Source organism: Pelodiscus sinensis, chromosome 3, assembly GCF_049634645.1.
Source record: "Pelodiscus sinensis isolate JC-2024 chromosome 3, ASM4963464v1, whole genome shotgun sequence".
NCBI lineage: Eukaryota > Metazoa > Chordata > Testudines > Trionychidae > Pelodiscus > Pelodiscus sinensis.
This window is the reverse complement of record NC_134713.1, coordinates 141,507,081-141,514,739: the sequence shown is the minus strand read 5'-3', so window position 1 is coordinate 141,514,739 and position 7,659 is coordinate 141,507,081. Positions and strand designations below refer to the sequence as shown.

The 7,659-nt window shown below is 44.4% G+C and overlaps 1 long non-coding RNA gene across 1 annotated transcript; it reads left to right on the top strand.

Moving 5' to 3' along the window:
* Window positions 1–813: 813 nt before the first annotated feature.
* Window positions 814–5,390, top strand: LOC142827662 (uncharacterized). The gene is made up of 4 exons (XR_012902370.1): window positions 814–865; window positions 2,816–2,850; window positions 3,051–3,125; window positions 4,037–5,390. It is a non-coding gene; the product is annotated as an uncharacterized LOC142827662 (long non-coding RNA).
* The last annotated feature ends 2,269 nt before the right edge of the window (window positions 5,391–7,659 follow it).

Below are 7,659 nucleotides of genomic sequence, written 5' to 3'. Positions count from 1 at the left end.
GCTCACTGGAAGTGTCAAGGATCCACAGGCTCACTTGCCTTGTTACTGAGAATACTCATCAGCTGTGCTCCCTGGCTATTTGCACATTCTTTGGAAGTGATGATGGGAAAAGGCAGAGTGCCACGTTCTTGACCTTCATCATTGTCCTTTCTTGCTCCTTCTTCAGCTCTTTTCAGGGTGGCATGTGCTTTGCTACCCATGGAGACCCATCATTGTCGCCAAGCCTCAGTGCTGCTTGGGCCCCTAAAACACCACATGTCCCCTCATCACTGTCATACCAAAATGCCAGCAGGAATAAGCAGGGCTTGACAAACTGCTGAATCTACTTGCCCATGGCAAGTAGATTTCAGCCGGTCACTCCGTGCATCCCATTCACCTGCGCTTCGTGCATGTGCAGTGCTGGTCTGGCGCATGCGCAGTGCAGGGCTGGCGAGTAGCTCTCACCGGGGTTTGTCAAGCCCTGGGAATAAGAGTTGCAAATTAAGTAATCATTCCTACTTGCAGTCTGAATCTGCCACCTTTATCCATAGTGGGCCGCACAGTACCTTCCTGAACAAGTAATCCCACTGACTTCAGTTCTACATTCTCACAGACGTCACAACTGGATCATCAGTAAATGGTGTCAGTGACATTCTTCTGACATGACTTTTGCAGGACTTGGTAGTTTTAGCATTTTGGATTCCCCAGAATCAGGCATTACTTCTGCAGTGGGAAGGAAGCCACAACAACATCATGCAATGAATTACAGTGGACAAAGTGCAGGGGCACGCCGGGTCCTAAGTCCAGGGTTCAGCCTCAGCTCAACCTCTATCTTCTCTTGCATGGCTGCTCCAGAGACTGAGAAAGGAAATCAAGTATCAGCGAGGTAGCCATGTTAGTCTGGATCTGCAAAAGTGATGAGGAGTCCTGTGGTACCTTATAGACTAACAGATTTATTGGAGCATAAGTTTCATGGGCAAAGACCCACTTCGTCAGATGCATGTAGTGGAAATTCCAGGGGCAGGTATAAATATACAGGCATAAGAAAAGAGTACCAATCAAGAGTAAGGCTGGAGATAACGAGGTCAATTTAGTCAGGGAGGATAAGGCTCACTTCTTCTAGCAGCTGATGTGGAAGTGTGAACATCAAGAGAGGAGAAATTGCTTTTGTAGTTGACTAGCCATTCACAGTTTATGTTTAATCCTAAACTGATGGTGTCAAATTTACAGATGAACTGAAGCTCAGCAGTTTCTCTCTGAAGTCTGTTCTTGAAGTTTTTTTGTTGCAGGATGGCTACCTTTAAATCTACTACTGTGTGTCCAGGGAGATTGAAGTGTTCTCCTACAGGTTTTTGTATATTACCATTCCTGATGTCTGATTTGTGTCCGTTTATTCTTTTGCGTAGGGGCTGTCCAGTTTAGCCGATGTATGTAGCAGAGGGGCATTGCTGGCATATGATGGCGTATATTACATTGGTAGATGTGAAGGAGAATGAACCCGTGATGGTATGGGTGATCTGGTTAGGTCCTGTGATGGTGTCACTGGTGTAGATATATGGGCAGAGTTGGCACCAAGGTTTGCTGCATGGATTGGTTCCTGAGTTAGAGTTACTGTGGTGTGATATATTGTTGCTGGTGAGAATCTGCTTCAGGTTGGCGGGTTGTCTGTGGGCGAAGACTGGCCTGCTTCCCAAGGCCTGTGAAAGTGAGGGATCATTGTGTGGGATGGGTTGTAGATCACTGATGATGCGTTGGAGAGGTTTTAGCTGAGGACTGTAGCTGATGGCCAGTGGTGTTCTGTTGGTTTCTTTGTTGGGCTTGTCTTGTAGTAGGAGGCTTCTGGGTACACGTCTGGCTCTGTTAATCTGTTTCCTCACTTCCTCGGGCGGGTATTGTAATTTCAAGAATGCTTGGTGAAGATCTTGTAGGTGTTTGTCTCTGTCTGAGGATTGGAGCAAATATGGTTGTACCTTAGTGCTTGGCTATAGACAATGAATCATGTGGTGTGTCCGGGATGGAAGCTGGAGACATGAAAATAGGCATAGCAGTCAGTAGGTTTTCGGTATAGGGTGGTGTTTATGTGACCATCACTAATTTGCACCTTAGTGTCCAGGAAGTGGATTTTTTGTGTAGACTGGTCCAGGCTGAGGTTGATGGTGGGGTGGAAATTGTTGAAATCGCGGTGGAATTCTTCCAGAGCCTCCTTCACATGGGTCCAGATCATGAAGATGTCATTAATGTAGCGTTAGTAGAGAAGGGGTGCTAGTGGACGAGAGCTGAGGAAATGTTTTACCAGGTCAGCCAAAAAAATGTTGGCATATTGTGGGGCCATGCGGGTGCCTATAGGGGTGCCACTGGTTTGGAAGTATATATTGTCACCATATCTGAAATGGTTGTGTGTGAGGATAAAGTTTCTGCTCAGTCACACCACTGACTTCCAGCAACTGCATTGTCTTTCATATAAGCTGCTCCAGAATGCTCCAAGGAGAATGAAATAATGCAATCCCCCAAAATTGAAGAGTGGGATGTAGAAGGAGGTATGAACATGGGAAGAAAAGAGTTATCTTCTGATTAGATTTCAAACTAGATGGAAAATCAAAGAGGTGTAGAAATATTCCTGTATTTAATGGCAAGATCTCCAGGAGAGCTTGTGTAGTGGGATGCAGAAAAGGTTGGGGTGGTCTATGAGTAGTGAGACAATAGAAAGAAACAAGAGCTGTGAGACAGAATGGAATATGGCTGGGTTTTAAAATCAAGGAGGAGAATGTTGAAATGGAGAAGGGAAAACTGCCTTAATTCCAAGATAAAGATTCTTCATATTTTCTGGAACTTCCAGCTGCTCCAAATGATGTCCCACCTGGAAAAGACTTCGTAAGTCTTACTGGTTACAATTGGGAACTTGCAGCCTCAAGCACTAATGGCTGATTACTGACTGACTAGATCTGTAAATAATGTTGGATAGGAAATGATACCTGTGGCCAAATGGAGAATCATTTCACCTTCCTAGTTATTGAAGATTAAGGTGTATAAAAGTTCCTGTGTTCAGGAATTGCTTGCTATATTTCTAACAGCTGTATGCAAAGGATGGGGACTGTCTTGAATGGTCCAGAATCTCCCAGAAATAATTTTCATCAGCTTCTATGTAGGTGAGTACATTCCCTTGTCATTATCAAATTACTTGGAACTGCCTTTATAAAGATTCCTGAAATGTCAGCAGGCTCTGACATTCTCCTTTCAGATGTGCTGTGCATTGTCTTCCAAACTTGATCTATAGCTGAAAGATCAGCTAGCTTGAAAAGTTTGATTTTTTCCCCCTTCTACTTACAGTGGTTTTAAATTATGTAGCTCAAATGCCTTGGAATTATTTTTGATTTATACTTCTTATAGCCAAACATAAAAACATGTGCATACTTTTATTACAGTGAACACTCATTAAGTAGCTCTGTAGTGTGTGCAGGACTGGGGCCTATCTAAATATTAAAATCGGGCTCATTGTGTGTTGGCTTTTAGGAAGGCTTCGTTGTCTAATGATTAGAAGTGAACAGTCAGAAACAGAAGTGCTTTTGCGGAAAAACTTGCCAGCTGTCTACACTGGCTGCTTGAATTTCCGCAAGAACATTTACAATCTCATGTAAGAAATCAGTGCTTCTTGCGGAAATACTATGCTACTCCCATTCGGGCAAAAGTCCTTTTGCGCAAAGCTTTTGAGCAAAAGGGCCAGTGTAGACAGCTCAGATTTGTTTCGCACAAAAAAGCCCCGATCGCGAAAATGGCGATTGGGGCTTTTTTGCACAAAAGCGCGTGGCACGGACGCTTTTCCGCAAAAAGTGCTTTTGCAGAAAAGCGTCCGTGCCAATCTAGACGCTCTTTTCCGCAAATGCTTTTAACGGAAAACTTTTCCATTAAAAGCATTTGCGGAAAATCATGCCAGTCTAGACGTAACCCTAGGGTTCTGCTAGTACTACCACTGATTTGTTTGTACAAGTCTCTTGGCTGCTCAGTGCCTCACTTTTGCCATTTATGGAATGAGTATAATACTGTAATACTTTCCTTCCAGGGTGAGAGGACAGAGAGGCTAACTTAAGAAGTGCTTGGAGATCCTTTCGGTGAAAACTTGAAGTGGTGCCTGGATGCCTCCAAAGCCCTACTTACTGCCCCCCTTTGTGGGTGATTTGTTTTAACTATGTCAGGCTAAATGGTTTGTAAACAAGCAATAACTGAATGTGGAGAGTTTGTCACTGGGATGTGAATGATTCCAATCAGTGGATATAGTTACAAGTTGATTCAGAGCTTTTTCTGCTAATCCTCCTCCTGGCTTCTCCCTCACAATCCTCTCTAGCAGTGATGAATTTCCCTCTTGAAATTAATAATGCCAAGCCTGCCAGTGTTTTAAAATCCAAACTTAATTTTGTCCTCTTGAGCTTTGCCTTTGGCACGTGAAAGCAGAAGCTTTAAACTCTATTACTTGGAAAGTCTGCTGGGATGCCTTGGCATGGCAGGTGCTATATACGTTTAGTGCTGCATTGCTATTAAAGTCCATTAAGAGGGATCTTTCTAAAGCTGTCAGTACACTGCAGATTAAAACCAGAAAAATAAAGGCATGCACAATACATGCCTATCTAATGGTCCAGATAGCAGCAGAGAGGGGATTCATCTTTGGCTTGCGATCAGCTTTACAGCTAGGCTCACTGTAAAGGATATTTGGTTTTCTGCATGAGCCCTGGCCCCCCCCCCCCAAATGTAATCAAGCTTATGTGGAAGCCAGGCTTGTGTTGAATCCAGACCTTTGTGTTTTCTATATTCTGCCCCATACCAATTCTCTAACTTCAGGTAAAAACTAGCCTTTAGCAGAACTAGCATTGTAGACAACTCAGAGTTGGTGAGGTGAGAAATTTATTTGGAATTCTAGAAAGCCTTTGACAAATTCCCTGACAAAAGGCTATTAAAGAAACTAAGTAGCTATGAGGTGCGAGGCGAAGTCTGGTCATAGCTCAGAAACTAAGACCTAGGAAACAGAATGAGAATAAGTGACTAGTTTTCTGCAAGGAGGTGTCTCATTGTTCCATACATAGACCAGTATTAAATGCATTTATTAATGGTTGGAAAAAGAGAATTAACAGTGAGGTGGCAACATCTGTATCTGACACAGCTGTTGAAATCAATCAAATCTACGGAAGACTGTGAGGAACTGTAGAGGGGCAGTGAATGGATCGCGCAATGGCAAACACAATCCATTATTGACAAACAGGCAATGCATTGTGGAAGGAATAAATTGTAACTACTCAGTCATCTGAATGGGTTCTAAATTAACTGTAGCCACCAAAGGAGGAAACCTGGGTGTTTTTTTCTCACTATGCAGTGACCCAAAACCAAATAATGTTAGTATAAATAAAGAATTCAGTTAGAAAATACTGAAACTATTGTAATGTTGTTATTATTATTAAAATTGGCACAGAATCATCTGGAATGGGGTGCTCACTTCTGGCCATGATATTTTCAAAAGGGTGTATCCCAAACAGGGTTCTCAGATACAGGTGGTGGACCTTACTAGAGGTTTGAAAGGCATCTGTGTGAAGAAAGGCCAAAAAGCCTGAACTGTTTATTTTAGAGAAGGTATTAAAAAGAGGAGACATGATAGATGTGCACCAAATGAGTGACTGAGAAAATAAATTTGAAACTCTTATTTACCCTCCCATACTAAAAAGACCAGGGGACAGTCAATGAAATTGAAAGGCCATAACATTTAAAACTGTTGAAAGGAAACACATTTTTATGCAGTGCATAATTAACTCATTTTCATAAAATAGCATGAAGCTTAAAGAGATTAGCAGGATTCAAAAGAGGATTAGACATTTATATGAGTAATGTAATTGGGGATGTTCTTAGTAAACAGAATAACTTTTTTATTTCTTTTGTCATAAAGGGATATAAACCTTCATGCTTCAGGGCCTAAGAGCTTTCTTTCTTTCTTTCTAAACCCTGTTATTCCATAAATGTCTACTGCTGAGTTTCTTGTATTTTGCTGGTCACTGTCACAGAGCTTGCTAGTCTAGATGGACCAGCATTCTGATTTTCTGGGGCAATTACAAGGCTTCACAACCAGGCTTTACACTGGAATAGAGCACAGACCAGCTTACTAGCATGAAAGTCACTTGTTCCTCCAGATATCGCACAAAACCACAGCCACACTTTTTCTATTCTTACTGCTCCACTTAATAGGACCCACAGAGTAGTAAATACTAACTCCCATGCCCCAAGGTCCTATCTAGTGTGTCCCACAGTGATCCATCCTATTTCCTTTCTCTTTCCAACCCTGCTTCTTCCATTGTTTTTCTCCATGTCATTCTCCATTTTTTACTCCTTTTCTTCTCTCTCCCTCCCCCACCAGTTACAATGACTGTCAACTTCCAGCACTGGTTTACCTCACCATCTGCTTCCTGCACTCATGCTGCAGAGCATCTCTGGCAGAAGTCCTATGACCAGGCTGACTTTTTCCATTACTCAGGGCCTCACCCCACATGAAGGAGCTAACTCATCGTAAGCACCTCCTTGTGGCCAGGGTCTGCACAGTAGTTCTCGTCTCATGTGCACCCTGCCAAGAGTTGCCCCAGCACTGTGGTTGTCTATGACATGGCTCTCCAGCAGAAGCAGGGAATCTGTTTTTGGGTTGGGGGCCACTGAGCCACTGAAAAATCAATCAGGGGCTGAACGCAAATGACAAGCAAACCCCTGCTCCCAACACAAAAAACCTCTCACTGATGTGGCCCCTGAATTAGGGATGTTAAGGATTAGGGATCTAATTGTGTAGATGATGCAATTTGTATCAGCTATATAATTAGTTGATAAGGGAAGGTGCTCAGTCCCAGCTCATGCTGGTCCAGGAGCTATTCCCGCTGTGACTCTGCAGTTTAAACTTAGTAAGAGCCGGGCGTGCAGGCAGTCTGGCTCCTACTACATTTAAATTGCAAAGCCGCAGGGGGAGTACATTCTGGACCAGTGTGAGTCAGGGTAGAACTGGGACTGCTGTGGCTCTGCATTGCAAATGTAGTAACAGCCACCCAGATCCAGCAACCTCTGTTCACAGAGGCCACCCAGATCCAGATCCAGCAACCTCTGTTCAGAGGCCAAGGCTAGCTGCAGACAGGGGCTGCTGCTGGAGCAACCTCTGCCTGTGGCCAGCCTGGGATGCCATGGGCAGGGGCTGTAACCGAAGCAGCCTCTGCCTGCAGCCAGCCTCAGCCCACCATGGGAAGAGACTGCTTTGTGGCAGCTTCCCCTACCTCCCCCTGGGAGGCGGGGCAGGTGGCACCACAGAAATGGTGCTGGGAGGAACCGGCTTTTAAGCAGGATCCCCCAGCACTGGCTCCTATTCTTCCCCCCACACTTGCTGCCTCTGATACAGAGGCAGCAAAGGAGGGGGGAAGCAAATAGTCAAGTACTTGATTCAACTACTTGATGAATTTGGGGGGGGCTGCAGAGGGGATGAAGCACCAGTGTGGGTCCCTGATCCTCAGGGGCCGGATCCAGGCAAGCCAGGGGTTGCATCTGGCCCTAGGACCTGAGGTTCCCCACCCCTGCTTTAAAGTCTCTCTCCTAGAACAGTCAGTGTGATTGCCAACTCCCTTGATGGGCTGCCATTTATGATGATGATGTCCAGTCTGAGAGAGCTGGCAACCTTAA